The sequence below is a fragment of the Triturus cristatus genome, chromosome 8 (genome assembly GCF_964204655.1).
Source record: "Triturus cristatus chromosome 8, aTriCri1.1, whole genome shotgun sequence".
Taxonomy (NCBI): Eukaryota; Metazoa; Chordata; class Amphibia; order Caudata; family Salamandridae; genus Triturus; species Triturus cristatus.
Genome location: NC_140591.1, coordinates 11,979,289 through 11,996,989, shown reverse-complemented (window position 1 = coordinate 11,996,989; position 17,701 = coordinate 11,979,289). Strand labels below are relative to the sequence as shown.

The 17,701-nt window shown below is 47.1% G+C and overlaps 1 protein-coding gene across 1 annotated transcript in view; it reads right to left on the bottom strand.

Annotated features, from left to right (window-relative positions):
- PLA1A (phospholipase A1 member A) overlaps positions 1-17,701 on the bottom strand; it is a 307,295-nt gene that overhangs the window by 234,866 nt on the left and 54,728 nt on the right. The window lies entirely within an intron of this gene.

Below are 17,701 nucleotides of genomic sequence, written 5' to 3'. Positions count from 1 at the left end.
GCACGAGACATCAGTGATGGCACGACTGCAGCATGAGACATTAGTGAAGGCCCAACTGCAGCACGAGACATCAGTGATGGCACGACTGCAGCACGAGACATCAGTGATGGCACGACTGCAGCACGAGACATCAGTGATGGCACGACTGCAGCATGAGACATTAGAGATGGCACGACTGCAGCACGAGACATCGGTGATGGCACGACTGCAGCACGAGACATCAGTGATGGCACGACTGCAGCATGAGACATTAGTGATGGCACGACTGCAGCACGAGACATTAGTGATGGCACGACTGCAGCATGAGATGTTAGTGATGGCACGACTGCAGCACGAGACATCAGTGATGGCACAACTGCAGCACGAGACATCAGTGATGGCACGACTGCAGCACGAGACATCAGTGATGGCACGACTGCAGCATGAGACATCAGTGATGGCACGACTGCAGCACGAGACATCAGTGATGGCACGACTGCAGCATGAGACATTAGAGATGGCACGACTGCAGCACGAGACATCGGTGATGGCACACTGCAGCACGAGACATCGGTGATGGCACGACTGCAGCACGAGACATTAGTGATGGCACGACTGCAGCATGAGATGTTAGTGATGGCACGACTGCAGCATGAGATGTTAGTGATGGTACGACTGCAGCACGAGACATCAGTGATGGCACGATTGCAGCACGAGACATCAGTGATGGCACGACTGCAGCACGAGACATCGGTGATGGCACGACTGCAGCGCAAATGACACTTGTAATGGTGCAGCTGAACTAGTAAGCTATAGCATATCAGACATTAGTGAAAACAAGACTGTAGCACATAAGACACTAGTGATGCACTGCAGAACGAGACATTAGTGATGGCACAACTGAAGCACAAATGACATTTGTAATGGTGCAGCTGCAGCACGAGACATTATTGATGGCACAACTGAAGCACAAACAACATTGGTAATGGTGCAGCTGCAGCACATAAGACACTAGTGATGGCACGGCTGTAGCACGAGACATCAGTGATGGCAAGACTGCAGCATGAGAGGTTAGCGATGGCACAACTGCAGCACGTGACATTAGTGATGGCACGACTGCAGCATGAGATATTAGTGATGGCACGACTGCAGCATGAGATATTAGTGATGGCACGACTGCAGCATGAGATATTAGTGATTGCACAACTGCAGCATGAGACATTAGTGATGGCACAACTGCAGCATGAGATATTAGTGATGGCACGACTGCAGCACGAGACATTAGTGATGGCACAACTGCAGCACGTGACATTAGTGATGGCACGACTGCAGCATGAGATATTAGTGATGGCACGACTGCAGCATGAGATATTAGTGATGGCACGACTGCAGCATGAGATATTAGTGATTGCACAACTGCAGCATGAGACATTAGTGATGGCACAACTGCAGCACGAGACATTAGTGATAGCACGACTGCAGCACGAGACATTAGTGATAGCACGACTGCAGCATAAGACATTAGTGATGGCACAACTGCAGCACGAGACATTAGTGATGGCACGACTGCAGCATGAGACATTAGTGATGGCACAACTGCAGCACGAGACATTAGTGATAGCACGACTGCAGCACGAGACAGTACTGATGGCACGACTGCAGCATAAGACATTAGTGATGGCACAACTGCAGCACGAGACATTAGTGATGGCACGACTGCAGCATGAGACATTAGTGATGGCACGACTGCAGCACGAGATATTAGTGATGGCACAACTGCAGCATGAGATATTAGTGATGGCACGACTGCAGCACGAGAAATTAGAGATGGCACAACTGCAGCATGAGACATTAGTGATGGCACAACTGCAGCGCAAATGACACTTGTAATGGTGCAGCTGAACTTGTAAGCTATAGCATGGCACAACTGTAGCATATCAGACATTAGTGAAAGCAAGACTGTAGCACATAAGACACTAGTGATGCACTGCAGAACGAGACATTAGTGATGGCACAACTGATGCATAAATGACATTTGTAATGGTGCAGCTGCAGCACGAGACATTATTGATGGCACAACTGAAGCATAAATGACACTTGTAATGGTGCAGCTGCAGCACATAAGACACTAGTGATGGCACGGCTGTAGCACGAGACATCAATGAAGGCATGACTGCAGCATGAGATGTTAGTGATGGCACAACTGCAGCACGTGACATTAGTGATGGCACGACTGCAGCATGAGATATTAGAGATGGCACAACTGCAGCACGAGACATTAGTGATGGCACGACTGCAGCATGAGATGTTAGTGATGGCACGACTGCAGCATGAGATGTTAGTGATGGTACGACTGCAGCACGAGACATCAGTGATGGCACGATTGCAGCACGAGACATCAGTGATGGCACGACTGCAGCACGAGACATTAGTGATGGCACGACTGCAGCACGAGACATCAGTGATGGCACGACTGCAGCACGAGACATCAGTGATGGCACGACTGCAGCACGAGACATCGGTGATGGCACGACTGCAGCGCAAATGACACTTGTAATGGTGCAGCTGAACTAGTAAGCTATAGCATATCAGACATTAGTGAAAACAAGACTGTAGCACATAAGACACTAGCGATGCACTGCAGAACGAGACATTAGTGATGGCACAACTGAAGCACAAATGACATTTGTAATGGTGCAGCTGCAGCACGAGACATTATTGATGGCACAACTGAAGCACAAACAACATTGGTAATGGTGCAGCTGCAGCACATAAGACACTAGTGATGGCACGGCTGTAGCACGAGACATCAGTGATGGCACGACTGCAGCATGAGATATTAGTGATTGCACAACTGCAGCATGAGACATTAGTGATGGCACAACTGCAGCATGAGATATTAGTGATGGCACGACTGCAGCACGAGACATTAGTGATGGCACAACTGCAGCACGTGACATTAGTGATGGCACGACTGCAGCATGAGATATTAGTGATGGCACGACTGCAGCATGAGATATTAGTGATGGCACGACTGCAGCATGAGATATTAGTGATTGCACAACTGCAGCATGAGACATTAGTGATGGCACAACTGCAGCACAAGACATAAGTGATAGCACGACTGCAGCATGAGACATTAGTGATAGCACGACTGCAGCATAAGACATTAGTGATGGCACAACTGCAGCACGAGACATTAGTGATGGCACGACTGCAGCATGAGACATTAGCGATGGCACGACTGCAGCACGAGATATTAGTGATGGCACAACTGCAGCACGAGACAGTACTGATGGCACGACTGCAGCATAAGACATTAGTGATGGCACAACTGCAGCACGAGACATTAGTGATGGCACGACTGCAGCATGAGACATTAGTGATGGCACGACTGCAGCACGAGATATTAGTGATGGCACAACTGCAGCATGAGATATTAGTGATGGCACGACTGCAGCACGAGAAATTAGAGATGGCACAACTGCAGCATGAGACATTAGTGATAGCACGACTGCAGCATGAGACATTAGTGATGGCACAACTGCGGCGCAAATGACACTTGTAATGGTGCAGCTGAACTTGTAAGCTATAGCATGGCACAACTGTAGCATATCAGACATTAGTGAAAGCAAGACTGTAGCACATAAGACACTAGTGATGCACTGCAGAACGAGACATTAGTGATGGCACAACTGAAGCATAAATGACATTTGTAATGGTGCAGCTGCAGCACGAGACATTATTGATGGCACAACTGAAGCATAAATGACACTTGTAATGGTGCAGCTGCAGCACATAAGACACTAGTGATGGCACGGCTGTAGCACGAGACATCAATGAAGGCATGACTGCAGCATGAGATGTTAGTGATGGCACAACTGCAGCACGAGACATTAGTGATGGCACGACTGCAGCATGAGACATTAGTGATGGCACGACTGCAGCACGAGACATCAGTGATGGCACGACTGCAGCACGAGACATCGGTGATGGCACGACTGCAGCGCAAATGACACTTGTAATGGTGCAGCTGAACTAGTAAGCTATAGCATATCAGACATTAGTGAAAACAAGACTGTAGCACATAAGACACTAGTGATGCACTGCAGAACGAGACATTAGTGATGGCACAACTGAAGCACAAATGACATTTGTAATGGTGCAGCTGCAGCACGAGACATTATTGATGGCACAACTGAAGCACAAACAATATTGGTAATGGTGCAGCTGCAGCACATAAGACACTAGTGATGGCACGGCTGTAGCACGAGACATCAGTGATGGCAAGACTGCAGCATGAGAGGTTAGCGATGGCACAACTGCAGCACGTGACATTAGTGATGGCACGACTGCAGCATGAGATATTAGTGATGGCACGACTGCAGCATGAGATATTAGTGATGGCGCGACTGCAGCATGAGATATTAGTGATTGCACAACTGCAGCATGAGACATTAGTGATGGCACAACTGCAGCATGAGATATTAGTGATGGCACGACTGCAGCACGAGACATTAGTGATGGCACAACTGCAGCACGTGACATTAGTGATGGCACGACTGCAGCATGAGATATTAGTGATGGCACGACTGCAGCATGAGATATTAGTGATGGCACGACTGCAGCATGAGATATTAGTGATTGCACAACTGCAGCATGAGACATTAGTGATGGCACAACTGCAGCACAAGACATAAGTGATAGCACGACTGCAGCACGAGACATTAGTGATAGCACGACTGCAGCATAAGACATTAGTGATGGCACAACTGCAGCACGAGACATTAGTGATGGCACGACTGCAGCATGAGACATTAGTGATGGCACAACTGCAGCACGAGACATTAGTGATAGCACGACTGCAGCACGAGACAGTACTGATGGCACGACTGCAGCATAAGACATTAGTGATGGCACAACTGCAGCACGAGACATTAGTGATGGCACGACTGCAGCATGAGACATTAGTGATGGCACGACTGCAGCACGAGATATTAGTGATGGCACAACTGCAGCATGAGATATTAGTGATGGCACGACTGCAGCACGAGAAATTAGAGATGGCACAACTGCAGCATGAGACATTAGTGATAGCACGACTGCAGCATGAGACATTAGTGATGGCACAACTGCGGCGCAAATGACACTTGTAATGGTGCAGCTGAACTTGTAAGCTATAGCATGGCACAACTGTAGCATATCAGACATTAGTGAAAGCAAGACTGTAGCACATAAGACACTAGTGATGCACTGCAGAACGAGACATTAGTGATGGCACAACTGAAGCATAAATGACATTTGTAATGGTGCAGCTGCAGCACGAGACATTATTGATGGCACAACTGAAGCATAAATGACACTTGTAATGGTGCAGCTGCAGCACATAAGACACTAGTGATGGCACGGCTGTAGCACGAGACATCAATGAAGGCATGACTGCAGCATGAGATGTTAGTGATGGCACAACTGCAGCACGTGACATTAGTGATGGCACGACTGCAGCATGAGATATTAGAGATGGCACAACTGCAGCACGAGACATTAGTAATGGCACAACTGCAGCATGAGACATTAGTGATGGCACAACTGCGGCACAAATGACACTTGTAATGGTGCAGCTGAACTTGTAAGCTATAGCATGGCACAACTGTAGCATATCAGACATTAGTGAAAGCAAGACTGTAGCAGATAAGACACTAGTGATGCACTGCAGAACGAGACATTAGTGATGGCACAACTGAAACAAAATGACATTTGTAATGGTGCAGCTGCAGCACGAGACATTATTGATGGCACAACTGAAGCACAAACAACATTTGTAATGGTGCAGCTGCAGCACATAAGACACTAGTGATGGCACGGCTGCAGCATGAGACATCAGTGATGGCACGACTGCAGCATGAGATGTTAGTGATGGCACAACTGCAGCATGTGACATTAGTGATGGCACGACTGCAGCATGAGACATTAGTGATGGCACGACTGCAGCACGAGACATTAGTGATGGCACGACTGCAGCATGAGACATTAGTGATAGCACAACTGCGGCGCAAATGACACTTGTAATGGTGCAGCTGAACTTGTAAGCTATAGCATGGCACAACTGTAGCATATCAGACATTAGTGAAAGCAAGACTGTAGCACATAAGACACTAGTGATGCACTGCAGAACGAGACATTAGTGATGGCACAACTGAAGCATAAATGACATTTGTAATGGTGCAGCTGCAGCACGAGACATTATTGATGGCACAACTGAAGCATAAATGACACTTGTAATGGTGCAGCTGCAGCACATAAGACACTAGTGATGGCACGGCTGTAGCACGAGACATCAGTGAAGGCATGACTGCAGCATGAGATGTTAGTGATGGCACAACTGCAGCACGTGACATTAGTGATGGCACAACTGAAACAAAATGACATTTGTAATGGTGCAGCTGCAGCACGAGACATTATTGATGGCACAACTGAAGCATAAATGACACTTGTAATGGTGCAGCTGCAGCACATAAGACAGTGATGGCACAACTGTAGTGTTGTAATCTGTACAGGATGACACTTGTAGCCATGTTGTAGGTTTCAAAGCCTTCTTTATTAGTTCCAGTTTCAGATCACTTCAGACAAGGTTTAGCCACGTACCAGCTTCATCATTAGCCTATCTTAGGCCCTTGTTACAGCCTCTATGTCAGCCCATGTAACAGCCCATATCACGGCCCCACCAGGAGCAGCCTGCCTAGCTGCTCAGCCCATCTCCAACTGTCATCACACACCCACTCAGGCACCCAGGCATTCCATTCATCACAGTCACACCAACATTCCGCTACCATCTCTCACTCTGGCTGAGCAGCTAGGAGGACCTAGGCTAATTACAATTAAGTAAAACTCAGGATATAACATTATCCCTTCCCTTTTAAAATGAAAACAAAGTTTACATTACTACAGCAAAGAACTATACACAAAATAAACCGTAATGTCCATAACTCAAGGATGCAACCAAAAGTAAAACATCACTAAAGCAAGAACAAAGCAAATTAAAGAGAAGATAGGAAAAAACGACATATCATAATATAACATGCATCAACATTACCCATCCTCCCACATGAAGAGTATTATACCAATTTACAACGCACCTAACACTGCGTATTTTGGGGAAGACTTAACACTGTCTAACTAGCAGTGACCCCCTCCTTCTTTCCCCTGAACATACAAAATACACGTAGTGAAAGGTGAACACACCACGACAAACACCCAAGGCCATAAACAGACATCAAGGGTGAACCGACACTACAAATACACGTGTACCACAATATGGACCACATAGAGGGTACACAACAGTGAGGCGCAGGGCGACTTACACACAACCACATCTGAAGCGCAGGGCGACTTACACAGGACAACACGTGATGCACAAGGCGACTTACACACACAACAACATCTGAAGCGCAGGGCGACTTACACAGGACAACATGTGACGCGCAAGACGACTTACACACATACAACATCTGAAGCACAGAGCGACTTACACAGGTCATGTGAGGCGCAGGGCGACTTACACACATACAACATCTGAAGCGCAAGGCGACTTACACAGGACAACATGTGACGCGCAAGACGACTTACACACATACAACATCTGAAGCGCAGAGCGACTTACACAGGACATGTGAGGCGCAGGGCGACTTACACACATACCACAAAGAAGTGGGGAAACCACCCACCAAGACCAGAACCACACTCATGTAAAAGAAACTGTGGCATACACATACAATGTACCCTTGTACATACATCAGGAATAACACCCACTGGTATAAAGATGATAATCCATATACCTACCCCCATGTAGAGGACACTAACTGGGACTAAAACCCAACCTTACCCCTTCTTCTAAGGGATAAACTGTGATGACCACCCACCATGAGACTAAAGTGTCCTATCTAACAACAGCAAAAACAACTGTGGCATCACGACATAAAATAAACACTGTAACACACCAGAAAACTATGCCCAACGCCGGTGAGCGACCTCTCACCCGAGTGCTAAACAAGACATAATGTTCTTGTTCCTCAGCTTTGAAATTTTCACTTGTGCTATTTTGACTCTCAAAAGCTAAGACTGACCGCACTAAAACTAAAGGAGCAGAACACATCATTACTCCCTTGACAAACCGGCCAGTGTTACACCATAACTGCTGGACTCCTTATGATATCACGTTTCTGCAACGACAAAGTACTATGCCACTGAAATATGTCTCCTGCCTTAGAAGTTTACCGGCAAATACAAAGTTCGGTGAAATTGACAGACCTCCTTGTAGAGTCGACGTGAATTTGACCGTCCTCCAACCAACACCGATGAATCCATCACGAAATTCTCGCGTTGTCCCCAGCTTGCCAGGCGTCATAAGAAAACTTTGTTGATAATGCTTAAGAGCCACGAAGAAAATGCACTCACGAAGTGGAGCGCGTCTAACCACAAGATGGCGGCACGCTTTTGCCGTGATGCCGGATGGCTCACGGCACGCTGGAGCTCCAAAACATCCCAAAGCTGCACCCGATCGCCACGTAGCAGTAGTGACAAGGAGAGCTCGCGACCAGAGATGCCGGTATGTTTGAGCGCGATCGCATGCGCCGCTTTTCAAACCGCAATGGCGGTTAAACTGCCAAAATCATTTTGAAGCCCAAACTAAAATACAATTGGTAGCCAAATTGAATAAAACTTTCAAAAATAAAACCCAAACATAGTGCTCAGAATTGCGTAGACTCCAAGCATGTACACAACAAGTACACGATCCACTGAAACCTGTATTTTCCCACGAATTAAAGGCAGGTGACAGGTGTGTCCACTTCACATTACCAGAGACCAAGCAAATCCATTTTGCCTCAGACATCACCTCGATGCAGCGTAACAGCAAACAACACAGCAAATTCTGTTATATGTCATCTTGAGTGTAGAATCAAACTGTAGAGGTGTGGCCTGGTATATGAAAGATACTCCTTATGAATCTCACTCGAGGTTGTAACAAGCATGTCCCCAGGCTCATAAGAGTAGCATTTGCACAGCACAAACCTCAGGCATGCTCATCCAATTGGTTGTGGCACTGTACCGCTCAGCGTAATGAGAACATCACAATCCAGGGCAAACACAATACTAGTACACCTCCTTACTGCAGCAGACAAGAAAAGTCTTAATTGTGCTTCTCATGTGGCAACTTGACACCAGTCTTGGCAGAACCACACCGCTCCAGTGTGAAACATATGAATTTACTTCACTGAGTTGGACCACAACTCATATCTTGAACAGCCACAATTCCTTTGCGCAGCGGATACATCCATACAGCGGATTCAAAAGGAAGTGGTAGGGTGACAGGCAGTCAATTCACACCCTAACATACAGACCATACCTGTGGTCAAGTCCATGGAGTAACATTAGGCAGGACACTGTTTGGGGCCGTCCGATGACAGGACACTGGTGGGGCCGGCTTGCCTTTTACTCCATACTGTTACATGTACTTTTCTTTCTTTTTTCTTTTGTGGTTGCGCTGGTTCTCACAGTTTCTTTGTGGTTCCTTGGTTTCTGTTCAGTCCTTGAGTACGCTTGGGTCCAGGCCCGCTCGTCGTCAAAATTAATAAGTTGTAATCTGTACAGGATGACACTTGTAGCCATGTTGTAGGTTTCAAAGCCTTCTTTATTAGTTCCAGTTCCAGATCACTTCAGACAAGGTTTAGCCACGTACCAGCTTCATCATTAGCCTATCTTAGGCCCTTGTTACAGCCTCTATGTCAGCCCATGTAACAGCCCATATCACGGCCCCACCAGGAGCAGCCTGCCTAGCTGCTCAGCCCATCTCCAACTGTCATCACTCACCCACACAGGCACCCGGGCATTCCACGCATCACAGTCACACCAACATTCCGCTACCATCTCTCACTCTGGCTGAGCAGCTAGGAGGACCTAGGCTAATTACAATGAAGTAAAACTCAGGATATAACATGTAGCATATCAGACATTAGTGAAAACAAGACTGTAGCACATAAGACACTAGTGATGCACTGCAGAACGAGACATTATTGATGGCACAATTGAAGCATAAATGACATTTGTAATGGTGCAGCTGCAGCACATAAGACATTAGTGAAGGCAGGGCTGCAGCATGAGATGTTAGTGATGGCACAACTGCAGCACGTGACATTAGTGATGGCACAACTGAAACAAAATGACATTTGTAATGGTGCAGCTGCAGCACGAGACATTATTGATGGCACAACTGAAGCATAAATGACACTTGTAATGGTGCAGCTGCAGCACATAAGACAGTGATGGCACAACTGTAGCATATCAGACATTAGTGAAAACAAGACTGTAGCACATAAGACACTAGTGATGCACTGCAGAACGAGACATTAGTGATGGCACAACTGAAGCATAAATGACATTTGTAATGGTGCAGCGGCAGCACGAGACATTAGTGAACGCAGGGCTGTAGCACATAAGACATTAGTGAAGGCAGGGCTGTAGCACATAAGATACTAGTGATGGCACGGCTGCAGCACAAGAGGCTCTTATGATAGTACAGCTGCAGTACATGAGACACGTGAAGGCACGGCTGCAGCACATCAGACTTTAGTGATGGCACCATTACAGCATTAGAGACACTCTCGAGGAAACTGCTGCAGCACGAGACACTAGTGATGGTACTGCTGCACGACAAGACATTAGTGATGGCTTTACTGTAGCGTACGAGACACTTGTGATGGCAAAGCTGCAGCAAATAAGTCTTTATTGATGGCATGACTGAAGAACGAAAGACCCTTGTGATAGGAAGACTGGAGCATGAGATACTAGGGATGACACGGATGCAGCAAATGAGACAATAGTGATGGCACAACTGCAGCACAAGAGGCACTTGAGGTAATACCTCTGCAGGACATGAAACACTAGCGATGGCACAGCAGCAGCACAAGACATTATTGATGGCATGGCTGCAGCACATGAGACACTAGTGATGGCATAACAGCAACACAAAAGAATCATGATGGTAAGACTACAGCACCAGGGACACTTGGGATGGTACAGCTGCAGCACAAGAGACTAGTGATGGCACAACTGTAGCACAAAAGACACATGATGGTACGACTACAGCACCCGGGACACTTGGGATGGTACAGCTGCAGCACATGAGACACTAGTGATGGCACAACTGCACAATAGACACATGATGGTACGACTACAGCACCCGGGACACTTGGGATGGTACAGCTGCAGCACAAGAGACACTAGTGATGGCACAACTGTAGCACAAAAGACACATGATGGTACGACTACAGCACCCGGGACACTTGGGATGGTACAGCTGCAGCACAAGAGACACTAGCAACGGCACAACTGCACAAAAGACACATGATGGTACGACTGCAGCACCCAGGACACTTGGGATGGTACAGCTGCAGCACATGAGACACTAGTGATGGCACAACTGTAGCACAAAAGACACATGATGGTACGACTACAGCACCCGGGACACTTGGGATGGTACAGCTGCAGCACACGAGACACTAGTGATGGCACAACTGTAGCACAAAAGACACATGATGGTATGACTACAGCACCCGGGACACTTGGGATGGTACAGCTGCCGCACATGAGACACTAGTGATGGCACAACTGTAGCACAAAAGATACATGATGGTACGACTACAGCACCCGGGACACTTGGGATGGTACAGCTGCAGCACACGAGACACTAGTGATGGCACAACAGTAGCACAAAAGACACATGATGGTACGACTACAGCACCCGGGACACTTGGGATGGTACAGCTTCCGCACATGAGACACTAGTGATGGCATAACTGCACAAAAGACACATGATGGTACGACTACAGCACCCGGGACACTTGGGATGGTACAGCTGCAGTACATGAGACACTAGTGATGGCACAACTGCACAAATTAGACTTTAGTAATGGCATGACTGCAGCACAATATACAATTTTGTTTGGACGACTGCAGTGCATGATACATAAGCAATGGCACAGCTGCAGCACAAGACATTATTGATGGCATGGCTGCAGCACACGAGACACTAGTGATGGCACAACTGCAGCACATGAGACACATGATGGTACGACTACAGCACCCGGGACACTTGGGATGGTACAGCTGCAGCACAAGAGACACTAGTGATGGGACGGCTGCAGACTTGCATGCAGACCCTGCAAGGCTACACAGGTAGACATGAGGGGGTCCTCTAAGGAGCCCCCCCCCCAGTACATAGGATCATGCAACTAACACTGGAATCAGTGCAGTTTCATGATTCCAAAATGTTTGAGACCAAACATGACCAGATTCGGTGAATCCATTATGTAGTTGGACATCTCCACGACATACTTTATTATTATTATTATTATTATTAATAATTCATTCTTGATAGAGCGCATGGCTACCCTTACGCATCCCAGCGGTAATTGCAACCACAAGAAGTTTCCGGTCTCACTACAATTTCTGGACGAGCCAAGTCTTTAATGGCTTCCTGAATGTGAAATGGTGGGTCGTTGATCTAAGATGGATCGGGAGTGAATTCCATAGAATGGATCCATTGTATGAGAACATACGCCCACCCGAAGGTACTCTCACGATTTTAGGGACCTTCACTTGGAATAGATTGGCTGATCTCAGGTTACGAGAGGGCCGATGGAATGCCATTAGCGAGTGGTTACTTTTTGGACCTGAGCCCCAGAGAGTCTTGTGCGCTATGCCGAGTGACTTGAAAATTATGCGTTCTGCGATGGGTAGCCAGTGCAATGCCTTCAGTACTGGTTTTGCCGAATGTTTTCTGAGGGTGTTGTGTAGCAGCCTGGCTGCGCAGTTCTGCACCACCTGGAGTTTCCTTGTGGTGGCATTCGGGGTACCCAGGTATAGTAAGTTACAGTAGTCCAGCCACGGCAGGATCTAGGATTGTACCATCGTTCTACGTGCTGTTTCCGGGAGCAGAGGTAGTATTTCCCTTAATTGCCTTAGGATTCCAAAGCATTTAGCTGCTACTTGGACTGCTTGGTGGTCAAGTTGTAGTGGTCTGTCTAGCCAGATTCCTAAGCTTTTGATCCTTTCTTTGGGTTTTGGGGGTGGACCAAGGCGGTTCGGCCAGTTCAGGTCTGGAGGGCTCCTCGTGACATTGCCAAGAATCATTAGCTGTGTCTTATCCCCGTTAAGCTTAAGGTATGATTGGTCCATCCAGGTGGCCACCTTTTCTAGGCATGCTTCAAGGTCGACTGCGCTCTTTTTGGGGTGGTTGAGGGCTGCCACTAGCTGTGTGGTGTACGCATAGGTCTCTATCTGGGCCCCATCTGTTGGCATCAGGCTCACCCACTCCAATTCTTTGGCACGCCACCCGGGCTTCCCGGAAGGGGTTTCAATTGCGCACCTGCCACTCACTGGGAAGAGACCAGGGAAGGAGACGGATGATTCCTCCCCCCTCGGATTCCAGACAAGGAGCACGTACTTCGGAGAACTGAACTACAAGTCCAATAATACCCCGAGCCAGAAGCCGTGATCAGGCCCTCACTAAGCAGCACAAAGCGGCAGTACCAGTGGGCAGGGGGCTGGTTCAGAGCCTCCGTGTCCCTCTGTTGCCAGCAACGACGCCCTTACACAACGCCTTACACAGTGCTAGGAAAGCACTAGGAATGCGCCAGGAGGTGCGACAATAACCGGGTTTCTGTGGGCTTGTCCCTGCCCGTGCCCGCCACAGCCCGGTCCCACCCTCTAATGTGGCTGAATATATAAAGGTTCTGTTGCACTATATCTGTACTTTGTGTTTTGTCCTCTCCATCTGAGTACTAGTTTTATTGAGTTCCACTGTGCCCTATGATGAACAAACGGAAGGTACCGAGGGAGCAACCAGGAGGGGGTATTGTTGGAACACTTGATTCTTTTTTGGCGAGGGCCACATCAGTCTTAACACGTGAAATAGAAATGACGGAACGCCGGTTGTCCTTGGAACCCATTCCTCAGGAAGGGACATCCTTTGGGGGCGATACGCTTTTTGAAACTCCTTCTCGACCGCCTTCAGTAATTCATGAAGTGGTAGCGGAACCAACCGTGGGAGTGACACCACAATTGCTACCTCCTGCGACTATTGTAACAAGAGCATCCACCAGGGGTACTGCTTTAACAAAGCCTGCTGGAGCTCGATCTGAAATGTCAGTAAAGAGAAAAAGGTGTGGTGGGAGACAGAGGCTTAAACCTGCAGAGGTCTCCAGATTAGTAAGATCAGGGGGGAGTGATGGAATACAAGCTCCTCCAGGTGGGGCAAACTCCCCCAGGATCTCCAACCAAATTGAGACCCCTTTGTCGAATGAAGATATGTGTCACTAAATTGTAACATTGGTGGCAAACATGTTGAAACCCATTTCACTCAGATTGAGCAAGATTGAGGAGAAGTTAGCTGGTCTGGAGTCTCAGGCTACACAAACGTTTTGTGCCTTAGAGGGAATGTTTACCAGGAGTAATCTCCCTCTTGAATCCGAGTCTCAAATACCATTATTATCGCCAAGTAGCGCACATCCGACGACTGTACCTTAAAAAAAGGCCTCTCTATGTACTGGCTTTGCTAACCCCCCACACCCTAATCTTGATAACGATATCAGTACAATCTCGCATACTCAGGCTCCCCAACAACATTTCGTCACCCTGGAGGTAGGTGCATTAAGGGAAGCTCCAACAAACGGACGAGCCATCAGTCTAACACAGTTAGTGTAGGTCAGGAACCATCTTTATTAGGGAAGAGTGGGCGAGCTATTAGATCCAACGAGGGAGATGAGACTTCTAGGCGACAGCTTTTACATCTCCCTCCGGAAGCATCTCCCTTGGTAATAGTACTAGGGAATGGACCCCCATTGAGGGAAGGTCAAACAGAATCCACAGAACAACGAATGGCAAAAGCCCTTCCTTGGTTAACAAACCACCTTAATGGAGTAGAGGGCAGTTTTAGGTGTTTTCAAAATCAAATGATTATGGCCGGAAGGATAGACGGGGAGGGATCTGCAAAGAAGAATCTGATAGGTGAATGTGTTGTTCTGAATTTTAACCCCTTCAGTGCCCATGACGAGATAGTCTCGTCATGGAGCACGGTCGCGCTGTGCCCATGACGAGACTATCTCGTCATGAACCCCACCCACTAATAAAATGCCCGGCACAGGAGGGGGAAAGGGCGTGGCACCGAAGGGGTTAATAATGGATTTGTGGTGAGATCCCCATTACAGTTCTTGGGTAAAGTTGTGTTTAAGAACTCCCAAATTACTGCTCTATCACTCACCTATTTTTATAGATCTCCGGGTACATTGGACAGGGGGTAGAGTCCAACTGAGGGACCCTATGGACTGGAGGAATACATGGGGCTCTCGGGGGGCACAGAGCTTAAGGCTGGAGAATAGATTTGCTGTTTTAACTGATCTTGAAGCATGTGACTGACTATATATATCTGACCCAAAGAACCAAGTGGAGTGTGAGGTTCAAAAGTTGTTGTCCCCAGATAACAGAGCTAGACCTGCTCTAATGGAGTGTAATTCTTTTTGTAATATGGGTGTTTGTGGTAGTGAGGGGGCGGTGAATATATTTCTGGTACCTATGGAAGACGGAGATTTTTTTAAGAACAGGGAGACTGACCATGGACTAACAAAGACCTGCGAAGTTGGGCAAAAACTGTCACCGAGGCTAGAGATTGATACTATGTTAATTGATAGTAACCCAAGAATTGTAACCACTTCATGCCAGATAGAACTGGCCACGGATACCGTGATGAGAGTAGCTTCTTGGAATGTTGCAGGACTGACCAAACTTCTGCCTGATGCCCAATGGGGCGAATTCATAGACACCTTTGATGTGTGCCTCTTCCAAGAGACCTGGTGTCTTGCACCGGCTCATAGAAAAGGGTATACATCTTACTGTGTTAATGCAAATAAGAGCACAAAAGGCAGACCCTCAGGAGGATTGGGAATATGGGTTAAGACTTCATTGTGGTGTACTATTGGAACTCTGCCATGTAGCTCTAAAGATATCTTTGCCCTTAGGCTTAGGTTTCCCTCAGGATTGTCTATAAAACGTATAAATATTTACAATAGGGTCGAGGGGGGTAAGAGCGAGACAAAAGTGATTTATCAACTAGAGCACCAACTCTTGAACTTATGTTCACGAGATCTAATATTGATAGCAGGAGATTTTAATACAACATTTGAGCCAATAGTGGCTGCTCCACATGATTTAACCATTGATTTGGATAACCAATGGGGTATTCCTACTCTGGATTTACCCAATGTAAAATGGACACCCAAAGCTGGCCAACTTTTGGCACTTACCCTTGAGCACGATCTGAGGGCCACTCACGGTAGGTGTAGCTCAGACCGACAGGGCAAATCTACCTTTAATAGATTGGGCCACTGTAGTAGAATTGATTATATTCTAGCCCAAGTTGACTTATGGCGTACGGTCGTGGATATGGAGCGGATCGATCCCTTTGATAGTGACCACAATGTACTTAGCCTATCGCTTAGGATCGAGGAAACACCCCGCCCCAAGAATATGGGGCATAGTGGTATCGGCAAACTGTGTCCAGCAAATAATTTGCGAACAATCAAATGGAACTGGTAGTCAAAAATCCTGCGCTATTAACTATTGTAAAAGGATTTGTTAAGGGGGACCTTGACCTCTTATCCAAACTCCCCACTTCACTAAGAAATGAAAAAATGGCCCGCACACATGTGAAGATAGGGGAGATAACTAGAGATATTTTGGGAAATAATAGACGAAAGAAGAATCCTAGTCCCAAATTTGAATCCTGGTACACCAAGGCATGTAGAGTGGCAAAGGGAGAGCTTCTGGAAGTCTAAATCTAACCCCCAGGCTCGGATTACGAAATCTAGGGCTTGTTATAAGGAGGTACAAGAAAAGATTAGGAAGAATCACTGTGGATAAACTTGCATGATGCCCTGGTCAATAGGAATACCAGAGAGTTCTGGCGAAGTGCAGCCATTGTGTCCAGGCGCACGAAACCTATATTGGATTTTTGTATTCAGCCAGAAGAGTGGGTTGCACATTTTAGCAATTTATAAACAGATAAATCCAGAATGCCTAACGACAGAGGCCATGTAGCTGTCGGGGAGGGATCATTTGAATCTAATGAGCTCCGTTTCTCGCTTAGGGAGACTGAAGTAGCAATTAGCTCCTGTATCTCTGGCCATGCTCCAGGTCCGGATAGGATACCAAGTGACATATACAAAGAAGATCTTAATGTGTGGAGACCCTATATTAGCCTACTTTCCAACAGTATCCTTTCAGGTATGGATATACCTCACTCATGGAAGCTAGCAGAAATTGTGACTGTTTTTAAAAAGGGGGATCGTGCCCTCCCAGCGAACTACAGGCCCATCAGCCTTATCGACTCAATGCAAAAAACGTTTTGTAAACAGGTTCTTGCACGCCTACAGGAGTGGATTAGAGAGAATAAGACTATTTCTGAGTGGCAGGCCGGTTTTAGAGAATATGTTAGTACTTTGGATCAAGTCTTTCGTTTTATGTGTATTTGTTGGAGAGAAGTCACCATCCGCAAGGGCAAAGTTTATGTTGCCTTTGTTGATTTATGTGCTGCATTTGACATGGTACCAAGAGCAAAACTGTGGGAAGTTTTGGAAAGTATGGGAGTGCCAACCCCTCTTCTCAGCATTTT